This window comes from Caloenas nicobarica, chromosome Z (genome assembly GCF_036013445.1).
Source record: "Caloenas nicobarica isolate bCalNic1 chromosome Z, bCalNic1.hap1, whole genome shotgun sequence".
Classification (NCBI taxonomy): domain Eukaryota; kingdom Metazoa; phylum Chordata; class Aves; order Columbiformes; family Columbidae; genus Caloenas; species Caloenas nicobarica.
The window spans coordinates 35,653,233-35,666,472 of record NC_088284.1 but is presented as its reverse complement, the minus strand read 5'-3'; the positions used below and the strand labels follow the sequence as shown (position 1 = coordinate 35,666,472).

Below are 13,240 nucleotides of genomic sequence, written 5' to 3'. Positions count from 1 at the left end.
CAAAAAGATGAACTTAATTTCAAAGCAGTCTTATTAAGTAATTAGGTCCGTCTTTTTGAAAAATCCTGTACCACTAGTTACAGACATACCTCTACATTTAGGTCTTTTTCTCTTGAAATCTGTAGCATTTTCTAAGGCAACTAGGTAACAGTTAGAAAAGTTACTTGCCCTCTTCCAGGCTTTGACATGCAATGTAATGAAAATGCAATGGATTACCGCTCAGTAAATTCCATCCGTTGAAATCTTTAAAAGCCCTCCTCCCATAAATGTATTTCAGTAAATGTGTTGCGTTCATTCTTACACAACCCTGTTTTTCAAATGTGGGTAGTTGTCAGAGCAGGTTGTCATATGATGGTTGTCTAGAAGTAGGCAGTGCAGCTGCGAAGTAGCACTCCAGCCCCCCTACTAACATGTTCTCTGCTGGTTTACTGCTGAAAAATTTCCAGAACTAGACTCTTTAAAGCTAAAATATCAATTCCGCGTTACGGGTGCCATTACAGTACAGTGCCTCCTTGATGGTTTTGGTATTAATTTGCTCATTAATTAATTTCCTCCAGAAATTTTAGATTTTGGTAATGAATAACTCCTGCTGAAGTCAGCAAGATTTATGTCACTGATAAGAACAAGCCGAAGGTTAGCTCTTCTAGACAAATCCCATACCTGGTGAAATAAATATGGACGTGCGATCTGAAGCAAAACCGTGCCCTCATTTTTTTTGTTTGATGTTAACACATCAAAAGTTAGATACTGCTAACCCATATTTTTGTGCCTCTGCACTTATCTATGTGAGCAATGTAATTGGTTTTGATGACATATTCATGAAAGCTAAGACGACTTGTTTGAATAGATGTTTACAGGTGGGATTCCAGATATTTGGATTTTGGGAGCCTTGCACAAAGAAGAACATCAGGATTAGTCCTTCTGAAAAAACAGTGGTGTAAGCATCTATGTAGGTGCTTCAGATTTTGAAAAGTTCAAGTTATTTGACTGTGACAACAATGAATTCCTTCATCTGTTTCAAAGTAAAACAGAATACTGACCATTTATAGAGGAAGAAAAAAAAGTCTAAAGAACTGATTTGCTATTCAAGGTAAATCAACGCAAGCATTCTTACAGACCCCTTCTCTGACAAGAGCAGTTGTTATACAGTCTGCATCTTCCACGCTTATGCAGCATATCACCAACATTTAGTTCCACCAATGTGTTACCAAAAAGGGCCTGGCTGAATTGCCTCTCTCACATAAACAACACTTAAGCTGGGTGCTACCCCCCCCCCTTTTTTTTTTTTGCAAATGTTACGTCCAGGATTTCAGCTACACAAGAAAGCTCATGACAAACACAAATGAACACAAACAAAAACAATTGCTCAAAAATGTAGAGCGCTCTGAAAAGGAACTAGAATTTGTGTGTCAGAGAACTTACTCTTACTCCACACTTTGCCTTTTATTTTCAAAGTTTTTCTCTGATAGATATTTTAACACATGTAAGTAGAACTCTAAGAAAAATGTTCTGACAAATCAAAACTGCATTATTCCCACAGTCAGCCAGTCACCAGCCTTCATCTCACACCTTCAGGCTATTAGCTGCAGGTTGGCTAAGTCTGCCTTTTGGACTATACATTCTGTTGAACAAGAACAGGATTGGGTTTTTTTTTTAATTTTTTTTTTTTTTTTTTTTTTTTTTTTTTTAGTACTTGGGAAAGGAAGTGTTCTGGCAGTATCTCTAGGTCTTACACTTAAAACAGGATAAAGCAAAAAAGACGACACCACCCTACAATATACGCGTCTCGTGACGGAATTAATCAGTGTATCTGAACATGCTGAACTTCCCTACAACAGAATTAAAAGGAAACACCTTGCAGATAATAATAAAAAAGTGTGTTGCTCATGCGAAAATCTTTCCTCTTCCCACAACAGCTCTTTAAGGATTCAGTTATTAATTTCTTTCTAAAGAAAAACAAATTCCTATTCAAATTCAATAATAATTTTACCAGGTGAGAAAACATGCATCCCGAAGAATGACTACAAAAAATTTTTCTTCTTACTTCTTCACAAAACCTGAGAAGACTCTCCACTTTAATTCATTTCCAAGAACAAAAAACATCTGCACAACATATTTCTATAAAATAAAGTCTTACTGCGTGGACGCAGTTCTTAAAAAATATGTTTCATAATCACCTTCCTAAAACAGACTCCAGCAAATTTTAAAAATCAATTTAACTGTGGTCATTTCTGATTAATATGGTTAGGATCAGTATGCTGTAATTGCAAAATCTGTGCATTTCTAATTAATAAGTACAAATTATTCAGGAGCGGAGTGGGTTGAATGCCATTAGAAGTTTATGCACATAGTTCCAAATTCTGTTCATATAGAAAACTTGATTTAAAAGTTTATTTTAATGCATGATGCCCCTCTTTCATTAGAGAGCTATGATGAAAGGCCAGTACTATAAAGACTATGACCTGAGGTTCAAGATTGCAGCTAAACAGCCTGTGATCCTCTCTATATAACAGAAAAAGGCATTTTGAATCAAATACCAGGCTGCATTTAGCCATGCTCACGAAGTACTACCGAAGGAAGATAATCCCACGAGACTCAACCTCTACTTCGCCACCAGGTCACAGAGACTGGGCCGCACCGCTCCGAAGGGCCAGCGGGCAGGGGTCCGCTCTGCTCACGCACGGGGACTGGCTGCGGGCAGCGGGGACGCCCGCGGCTGAGCCGGGGACAACGTCCCTCTCGCTCAGGCCGCTTGGTGAGCCTGCAGCCCAAGCCAAGTTTTAGCCTTCCAGGAATATTCAGGCTGTGAGATGCAATTTAACACACGCAAGATTTGAAAATCAAACTCTGTAACATTGCTATGAAGACACTAATGCAATAATTACTTTCCCAGAAAGGATTATTTTCGTTCCTTGATGAGATTAGTATTTGATGCTAAAATTCAGCTGCTTGGGGATGCAGAAGAACTCATGTGACCAACCATAAAATAAACTGAAAGAACAAAATTGAACTATAAATGGAGTAAGGGCTTATTACTGAATCACAGAATGGTTGGGGTTGGAAAGGATGTCTGGAGATCATCTAGTCCAGCCCACCTGCTAAAGCAGGTTCACCCAGAGCAGATCACACAGGAATGTGTCCAGGTGGGTTCTGAACGTCTCCAGAGAAGGAGACTCCACGACCTCTCTAGGCAGCCCGTTCCAGTGTTCCGTCACCTTCAAAGTGAAGAAGTTTCTCCTCGTGTTTAGATGGAACCTCCTGTGCTTCAGCCTATGCCCGTTGCCCCTCATCCTATCACTGGGCACCACTGAAAGGAGTCTGGTCCATCCTCTTGACACCCACCGTGGAGATACTTATCACCATTGGTAAGATGCCCTCTCAGCCTTCTCTTCTCCAGGCTGAACAGGCCCAGCTCTCTCAGTCTCTCCTCATAAGAAAGATGCTCCAGCCCCCTGATAATCTTTGTAGCCTCGAATTGCTGAGATGTTCAATATTGCTGAGGTGTTCAGTAGAAACTCTTCTTTACTCTCCAACAGGAACAAGGCTGGGCCTCTCTACTGACTACACAATCACTTATCACTCACTTCTCTGCATCTTAGAGGTAAAATTAAACAATAAACAATAAAAATAATTAATGTTAAAGAAAGCACAAACCTACCCTACAGAACTCCTTAAATTAATTTCTATACAGAGTGATTCTATACCTAACCTAAAACTAAATGAAGAACAATATATTCTGAGAAGAAAAACACAACAGAATTTGTAGTTCTAAAGCTTCTGACCTAAGATATTGTTCCACTGTAACAGTTTTCTTATGCAATCACCATCTCCTTTTCTAAGTGAACAAAATGACCAGGGCCTATTATTTTGTTTTATCAGATTGTCAATCTGCTCGATACATGCATTTCGTGAGTTTAAAAAGAAAAAGGCTGGGATTAATTTCATGTCAAATATGCATATACAACAGAGTATGCAAAAAACAGACTTCAAAACAGAAACTTCCATACTATCAGAGTATAAAATTACAAATACGGATTTTCTGTGCATCTACCAGCAAATCAAGTTTTGTCATCTTTAAAATTCATGTGAAATTTCTGGACTTCAATTTGTTCAGTGGTAGGGCTCCTGAGGGTGGATTACAAATAACAGGCACATGTTCTCAATCTGCTTGTTGATCTCACTTGAAAAATTGACAAGATTGTGTAGTAAAGTCCCAAGCTGAAGCTTTAAAACTCATCTTTGAATGCAAGCTAACCATCTGAAAGTTAAGAAGTGGCTAATTTTCCAGATTAGTTCCAATTATACTGAATTCTTTAATCTAAACTGCACAGCTTTTAACATGATTCTTTGCTTGATGTGAATATTCAAGACTTTTTTTTTTGGTGAACAGAAGATATGTATCAAGCTTATCTGTGCACGAACCAAATTGCTTTATTAGAACTGGAGGGAAATCACTTAATTCTAGAGACACTGTAAAGTGCAAAAGAAATGGGATTTAAATACCTGCTAAAACATGTGGTTTGCTCCTGCTCACAAAGAAGTGATGAAAATCTTTTCTCAATGGGAAAGGAAAAACAAGACCATGATTTGCTTAGTGAAAGATGTTTGTATTATGCATAACTGACAAAATAATTAAGATTCAGCACTACATTGACAAGTCAGTCTTCCAGCTACCTTCCTGTTAGACCTATTTACTACCTTACCATCTTTCTTATTTTTCAAAAAAGGTGCTTCTGACTAGTCACAGCTCCATATTTCTGAAAGTATACATGTTTTAATGGTGAATTTGTGAACAGATATTGAACCACTATTTTTAAAAAATACTGCCAATGCCAACACAGTGCAGAAGGAAGAGTAGTGCTGTCTTTCTGAAAGAGTTTATTTCCCCTTTTCTACTTCGTAATTCAAGCTGTTCTGCAGCTAACAAAAGGGTACTTGTTGTCATTTTATTAAATTTAAGGTAACAATAAACATTAACTCAGTCTCAAACATGATGTCATGCTCTATGTAGCTAGGTTAAAAGAGCATGTAAAACAAATTACCTGGATTGCTTAGGAAACCCTAAATGCCCTAATTTACCCAACCATTTATCAGGAGAACTAATGAAAAGCCTTTCTGGCTCGTGCAATGGGTAAAGGTAGCCATTAGTCTCTGAAGTGTACAATTTTACCAGCAAGACAAAACAAAAAGAAATCTTGGGAGTAAATATCAGCTGGATGTTCAAATAACAAGGTCCAGAGAGACATATCCAGAAGTTTCCTCTTTTAATCCAACTCTGAATAATGTTGGATGCTGTTCCCTGCTCCTTCAGAGCTCTACTACTGCCAAAATAACTGCAAGGCTTGCAAGTCCGAGTATATCTCAAGCCTTTCCCAAGGCACCCCAACACTATCTGAGGCACCGAAACTATGGCAACCGAATAAGAAAGCAGCTTCCATGATTAATAGATGAAGATCCCAGCAACAGTGCCTAGCTAGGCCATAATTCAGGAATGCAGAAGGAATTAGCATAGAATCCATCTCAATCTACCAATAAAAAGTATATTTTGAAAGGCATCAACAAAACAGATTTTTTTTTCTGCTAAAAAAAATATTCTATAGAACTATAAACTGTTCAAATTCTCATTAACATTTCAATGAACGGCTGCCTCGAGTGCAAGCAACGGATAAATGTTCGTGAACAACAGGAAAAGAAGCAACGCAGCATATTTCCCATCTGACTATCAAATCCATACATAGGAATACTCAATATAGAGAACATCTGAATGAAGCTGAACAGGCGGCGATAAGAAAGTAGAAATAATGTTTGCTGCAGTCAGGAATATATTTGGGCACAGTTTTTCTCATTGTGTTGAGAATTCATATAAGATAGTACTTTTCCCATCTGCTGAACTGGAACACTCGACCATATCTATTATATACTCTACATATTTTCATTACTAGAAGGCCCTGTAAGTCTGTCAGGGTCATTGCAAAATTGATGATGGTAAGGGATACCTTTTTTTAAGCGCATAATCAAACTTCTGGTATTATCTCCAGTAAAAACACTAGTATTATAGTCCTTATCCACTAGACGGTCTCAGACTAAGGTGAAAGGGCATAATAAAAATATTCTTTATTTCTTTCCACTTTCATAAACATTAAGTTTTCACTACAGGCAGTTGGCTACAGAGATCACAAAAACACAGGAATGCTTTTTTTGCCCGTATGGCACAAAGGGTATAACCCTGCACTCAAGGCAAGGCTTTACCTGGGCAGGGTGAGGGAGAAGGAGCCGAAGGCTTCCCACACCGAGGAAAGAACATCTGATGTGATCTCGCACAATGTGCTGCAATTAGCTTCAGCGTTGCATGAATGTTGTAAAACTGCATTTCTGTAGACAGTTCCTCACTAGCAATTTTGTCAGTAGCTAAAAAAACCAAAACCTACCCTAAAATGGCATGGGGTAGTCCACGATACGTGAATTTCAAGTACCTAGTATAAATACTTCATATAGAAATGCCTATTATTAACAATACTTTAAAAGGAAAGGTCACCACTGAATGTAGTGAATTACCATATGTGTTCACTCTAGAGATACAGCAACTGGCAGTTCTGTTAATAGCTGGTTTATCTACTTCATTTTACATCTCTATTTCAGCCATTAAAGAAACACTTTGGGGCTTGGGGGAAAATTCCTTTCATACAAAAATGACTCCGTATTCACGTAGAGCACAGTACACCCCTCCTGTTGGCTGATAAATAACTACAGTTCTACACTGAGAAAGACTTCAAGAGGTTTTGCAGCTAATTACGGGACAATTCATGTTGAGTTTTTCTTGTTTTCTTCTCCCTTTTCTGAAAGCTGCTTTTAAAAAAAACTGGTGTCTGCTTCCTTTTTTTTTATTGAACTATAGCTGGAGCTAAATTTTAGATTACACAGAGCATAAGTCTGTCAGCCTCATTTATATTCATCTGGTGTATGAAAGCTGAAAATATGATTATTTTATGGGAGGAGGCACAGATCCCTCCCTTCCCTATTTCTGTTTGTCTCTCTATTAAATGTTAGCAGCCTTTATAAGTCTGAAGTGACAAAAAGTGCAAATGCCTCTATGTCTGCCTTTCAGTGAACCCCTCCTAAGACCTGCAGAACACACTGAGGTTGTAAGTGCAACCTGTTTTCTTATTTTTTTTTCTCCCTCAATTCTCATACCACATTTAATATTGAATCCTTTCACATCTTCCAGTTGCTAAAATAGGATAGGCAAACGAGCAGCTTGGGAACTTCAGAAGACACACAGGACATGCAATGTGTATAATTATAACTCAGTAGGTGGCACTCTTCCCTTTAAATCCTAAAGCAGTGCCTTGGAGCTGTGCGTCCATACTTGCCATGTTGCAATCAAGACCCAAACCCAAAGCATTGTTCACCATGGACGATTAACAATCCCTTGACACTGTATAAACGTGAACATTCAGTTACTTGCATGGCCATAAGTAATGGGTTTAGCTGCCCCAAAAGACAGCACATAAAGAAAATAAAGACATGCAAACTCTGCTCTGCCACATTAGCACTTGAACTGGGGAAGTCCACTTCTGCCTTCGGAGACCCTACGCACACCTAAGCTGTTCCTCACTCATGAGGCTAGTGCAACAGGCCAAAAGTAAAAATATTCCTACAGAGAGGTGTCAGGGTCAGGCCCAGGCTTTCCCCCAGCTGCTTGTTTCTGTCTTTGAACACGGTTCGTGGTTGCTGCGTGCTGTTGATCAGCAGCTGGACTCTGTGCTACTACTGACTGTATCTTACTGCCAAAACAGTCTGCGTATGCCTCACCCATGCCTGAGTAATTCCGATACACAGAATTAAAGAAAATAAAATGCTCAGTCCGTAAAAAGGATTGACTATTCCTCTTGTTTTTCTGTTGCCCTGTCAAGACAAAGCTTGTCAGAATTTGTTAGATGCAATTTGCTCTACAACACGCAGACCTAAGTCTGACTTAACACTGAAGGTTAATCCAGAGCGAGTGTACTTGCGCCATACCTTCCGGTTGTCACCAAGTATTGATTCCCAACAGAGAACAGTATTTTCAGATTTGGGCCTAAACATGAAAAAGTCCCTATTTGAGTTAAAATTCAGCAACTGCCTTTACTCTCAGAAAATTACTCAGGCAAGCAAGGCTTTGTTGGGTGATCAAAGCTTACTTGGGTGAATGAGACTTGGAATGATATAGGCTAAAGATTTACCTCCTCAACAGCTGAATAGTAGGAAGTAAAACACTGCAGTATCTGTATCGAATTAGGATACCAAAACCTTCTGATTTAGTACAGTTCAACTTTTCTCTAGCATATGCCGCATTTAATAGAGTTGAATGTTATTTTCCAGAATTTACCCTGTTATTTGTTTTCAGCACTCTGCTATAATGTATGGAAATCAGGTACTACACAGAAAACATTTGTTGGAATAGTATAACAATGTGTTCTTGCAAACAAGTTTAATGCGAGGCATGTATTAGCTCAGGTCAATTTAATCCTAAACCATTTTATGTCTCCCCTGCTGTAAACCATGTGAACTCCTTTCATGTGTATTTATGTATGGCTCTTCAAAACAAGATGACAAATTTCCCCTTCCCTTCACAAAACATGCACAAGCAAGTTCACAATCACCTACTTCCTTTTTAATGCAAACAGTTCTAGTCTGGATTTATCACAGGTCATTAATTTGATCTCTCTCCTTTTCCTTTTTTTTTTTCTCCTTTCTTTTCAAAAATTCAATGAAGGCGACTCCTCATCTCTAGCCCAACCTACCTCCTTCTTTAGTCTTAAACTCCAATAACTGCTATCCTCTATTTACAAACATTAAGAGGGGATCATGGCTAATATTCACTTTCATCTTCAAGTAGCTAGAGATGTTAGCTAGTTGTGTTTCTCACAGATGCTACTACCCAATTTTTTTTTGGTTCAAGTGGTATGAGTTCAGTTGATAAGGTTGGTTTTGCTATTAAGTAAGAATATACAGTGTTAATGTAGACATTGAAAATACATAGAAAACCTGTAACCATATGATTCATCTTCTCTGAAAGTATTCACCCATGCTTCAAGCATTTGATTCCTAATGCGTGAAAACCAAATGTTGCAAATATACTTTACAGTAGCATTCAGACAGAAACCTCATCTGGGCATTTTGCTCCTGAACTTAAACCTCCATGAAAGCCAGAGATTTTCTCCAGTGAAGAGTGGGGAAGGATGGAAATCAGCATGTTCATGCACAGGAAATTGTTGAGCTTTAAAGAGAGTTAGTATAATCTCTCTTTGTCTTATACCTCATGAGAAACTATCATATTAAAATTGATTTCTTTTAGATAAAATTATATCCTAGACAGTGAAATGCCTTGGCAACTGTATCTTTTTTAAGAGTAACAAATCTTCCCCGTCTTACTGAAGCTAGTATTTGCTTTCAACCATGTATGAGGCATTTCCATAACGAAAGGGGGTTGCTGGAACAGACCCAGATTGCCCCACAATACATTAAATTAAAAAAAAACCAAACCCACAACCAAAACAAACACACGAAAACCAAACCACCCAGAAGTTAACCAGAGGAAGATCATTTTACTTTTCTGGTCTGAAAACAAATGGCAAAGGAAGCCCTGAACATGATAACGGCTGCCTAAATCATACTCCAACAGAAATGCCACAGACTCCTCAAAATCTCCATGACTTCTGAGATTAAAACAGCCTGACTCTGCTGGACTTTCTCACGTTGATGCCAAAGGATTTACCCGCCAAATAGAGATTACTTGCATGAGAATGGCTCACTGGATGACAGACTAAATGAATGCAAACCAAAACCAGTCGCTGAACTAATTTTTGCAAAGACAGTGGGAAAATCACACCTCTAGCTACTATATTTGAGGTTAGCTTAATAATTAATATAGTTGCTGGATGATGCTAAACAAAAGTTAGCAGAATCTATGTTAAGTAATAAGCCATCGCATGCAGCTCTGTGACAGAAAATGGTTGTGGAGATTCAGCTCTTCATTATTTACAACACCTGCAAGCCGTGTGTGCTCCTTTGGAAGACCAAGCATTCACCTTGCAGAGTCAGCAATTAGCGTCTTTTACAATTTATCACAGAGCTGATTAAAGCCTTTATTTTTGCCGCTCTGTTAGTGAAATAATTTTCTGTCCGCGGCAGATCGGGCTGCACAGACGCTGGCACAAACGCGCATGTTTACAAACTTCAAAAGCAGCAATTAGCTCGGGAGAGGAACAGGAGGACAAATTTCCCTCTGAACAAGCAGTCAAGGTTAGAAAAACAGCCATTTGCCTAAGGAAAACCCAGCAGTTACCGCCTTGCGACTCACCCTGGGAAGACCCCGGCAGGACAGAGGCGGTGGCCGTGGGCAGAAGGGCATCTCCACTGGGACTGACCGGGCTCCAGCTTCAGCCCCGCTTCCCCCGCCAGCCCCGCACCGGCACGCCGGCCGGAGCCACCCCGGGAGACGCCTCCCTCGGGGACGAAGGAAGGAAGGAAGGAAGAGGCGGTGAGACGGTGGAGCCCTCGCAAGAAGCAGGTACTTTCTCGACGCGTGATGAAGGACACCCAAACTTTTCGCCGCCCCCTCCGGCGGCGGAGCGCGGGGCGGTGCTGACCCTCAGCCGGCCCCAGCGGCTGCCCGAGCCGTCGCCCCCCGCGCCCGGGCTCCGCGTCCCCGGCACGCTGCCGGCAGAACGGCCCGCGGGGCGGGCGGGCTCCCGCTCATGCGGGGCCGCAGCCACGGCTCCTAACGCACCTTGCCCTCAGCTGGGAGTCTTCCCTGCCCGTGCATACCCGGGAACGGGGTGTGTGTGTTTAGGGGGAAATCCCTCCCCTCCTCAGCATCCTTTCCCCTCAGCAGCATCCTGTTCCCTGCTCAGCATCCCTCCCCACCTCAGCATCCCCAGCACGAAGGCGCCCCGCTCCCGGTCCCCGCCAGGCCTGCCCGCGCCCCACCGCCGGCCCCGGGGCTCCCAGGCGGCGTAGGGTGTGTGTAGGACGCCGCGCAAACAGCCCAGACCCGCTCTGGGAGGGCCAGCCGAACAGGAACTCCTTTGTGCCGGCCAGCCCTGTTATTCCCCCTTAGAAAAACTTTCTCTTTTCCACCGTTTCGCCCGGCTCTCCCGGAGCGGGAGGGAAATGAGGGGCCGAAGGACCAGAAGGACGAGGGCGCGGGGTGCAGAGGGAGAGGAGCTGGGCTCCCCCGCGTTGCTCCCCACCCACCGGGTCGCCCCGACGGGTCTCATGTCACCCTGGCTCGGGCCGGGACCATCCCGCCTGCCCACACTCACCAGCCGGGGAAAAGCGGCTGGCAGAGCCTCCGGCCCCGTGGGGAGAACCTGGCGGCGCCCGGCGAAAAGGGGGGACGAGCAGCCCTGCCCCAGAGCCATCCTTGTCCCGGGACGGAGAGAGAGCAGCTGGCACTCTCCCGCGGCGAGGCCGGACGGAGAGGAAGGCGGCCGCTGCCAGCGGGGAGCGGGCGGGGAGGGGAGCCCGCGGCCCAAGCCCACGATCGCGAACAAAGCCGGTGGCAGCTCAGGGGGCTGCACCGCGAAATAAGTTTCCTCGGTTCCCGGCCCCTTCCCGCAGAACGCAACCCCGGCCTTGAAATAAATAAATAAATGGTCACGGAAACCGCAACCCAACTACCCCGCATGAAAGAGCGGAGACCGCGGGGTTACGCCTCAGCACGGAGCGCCCACGTTGTCCCTGTAACAAAGACACCCCTCCCCGCCCCCCCGTCCAGCCCCACACGATCCCCCACGGCCCCGGGGTGCGCGGGTGGCGACCCCGGCCCCAGCCCCCCGGCGGCGTCCCAGCTCTCCGCGGCGCCCCCCCGGCGGGCGGGACCCCCTGCCGCCGGCCCTCTGCAAGCAGGGCTCGGGGCCGGGCAGGCGGAGAGGAGCCCGAGCACCGCGCATGCAAGCCGTGCCAAGGGGCTAAGGAGGAAGACTAGCACGTTAAGCAGTTGGAGGCGGTGGGTGGAAAAAGAAGGAAAAAGAAAAGAAAGGCGAAGCCATGAGATGCCTGGAAAGTGGCAACAGCAAGCGCAGCGTGTGCACTTCCAGGCGGCTATTCTCCTCCCTAGGCGCTGCAAACGCTGTCGAGACAGCAGCAGCCAGCCTTCAGCCACACACCATCCTTGGTCCTCCCGAGCCTGCCAGGGCGACCTGGGAGTCTTCTTTTCCGAGCAACCCCAAAACATTAGGTAGGGATACGGACGGGGGAGTACTGTACCTTTTCGGTGCATGTATCTAGGCAGCTAGAGGACAGAACTAGCTGATGTAGTGTCCCATTTAGTAATCCATTTAAGGGGATCTCTCTGGGAAACTGGAGCCACTCTCTCCTTTGCAATCCTTTGTCATTACTACATGTGTGCTTCCCGGGGGATGGAATATTTAATATTTCTACTTTCTGAATTGCAAATGCAATTTGTTCATTTCCAATAATGGGCGAAAAGAGGGAACAGGGAGAAGAAGAAGAAAAAAAAAAAAAAAGGCGTTAGCAACTCCTCTCCAGAACCAAATTCCACTACGGTTCCACTCCAGTAAGTCCCCTTCAGTCGCGCTTCGGGAGGTAAGTCATTTCGGGGTCTCCTTCTGCTCCCTCTCTACCAAAAGTGCTCCCGGTGTGACGGCTGCTTCAGGAAAACTCCTAGGTCGGAGGCACTCGCCGTGCCACGGCAGGAAAGCGCAGTCGCTCCTCGCCCCGGGCTGCCGGGCATTGGACTGTGCGCGGCGAGGACGGTGGAGCCGCTGCAAGCCGCTGCCCGCTGCTGGCCGCCGCTGCCCTGCGTCCCCTCGGCGCCCGCCGCCGCCTCCCTGCCCCTGGGACGCGGCTCCTCCGGCGGAGGCGGAGACAAAGCCCGGACTGGAGCCCGGCGGGCGGGCGGACGGGCGCGCCCCGTTCGCCGCCCCTCTTCTCGCCCCGCCCGCCAGCCCCGCCCCGCCAGGCGGTGTTTCGGAGGGGGCTGTGCTGGGGCTGAGGGGCGGGGCGGCGGCGCCTGGCGCCGTGCGTGGGTTGCCCACCCCGGGTGAGGGCGGTGGCGCTGAGGCGTCGCGTGTGGGTGCGGGCAGGGCTGGGCTCCTCGTTCCAGCGCTCTTTACGGGAGACGCCCGTCCCCCTCCCCGCCGGCGCGGGGCTGATGCGAAGCGTTACCGGGCTAATGTCGAGCAGGGGTGCCCTCGGCCCCTGCCCGTCCCTCCGGAGCTGCCACCGCCTCCGA

General features: G+C 44.9%; 1 protein-coding gene across 6 annotated transcripts in view; it reads right to left on the bottom strand.

Annotated features, from left to right (window-relative positions):
* Positions 1-12,837, bottom strand: part of SEMA6A (semaphorin 6A) — a 116,396-nt gene extending 103,559 nt beyond the window's left edge. For 4 of the 6 annotated variants that reach the window (XM_065655729.1, XM_065655726.1, XM_065655723.1 and 1 more), the window contains exon 1: positions 11,307-11,584. The gene's annotated coding sequence lies outside the window, so the exon portion shown is untranslated. Of the gene's footprint in view, positions 1-10,342; positions 10,489-11,306; positions 11,585-12,252 lie in introns of those variants that run through there. The other 2 variants (XM_065655725.1, XM_065655724.1) reach the window with 2 other exon arrangements.
* Positions 12,838-13,240: the final 403 nt, after the last annotated feature.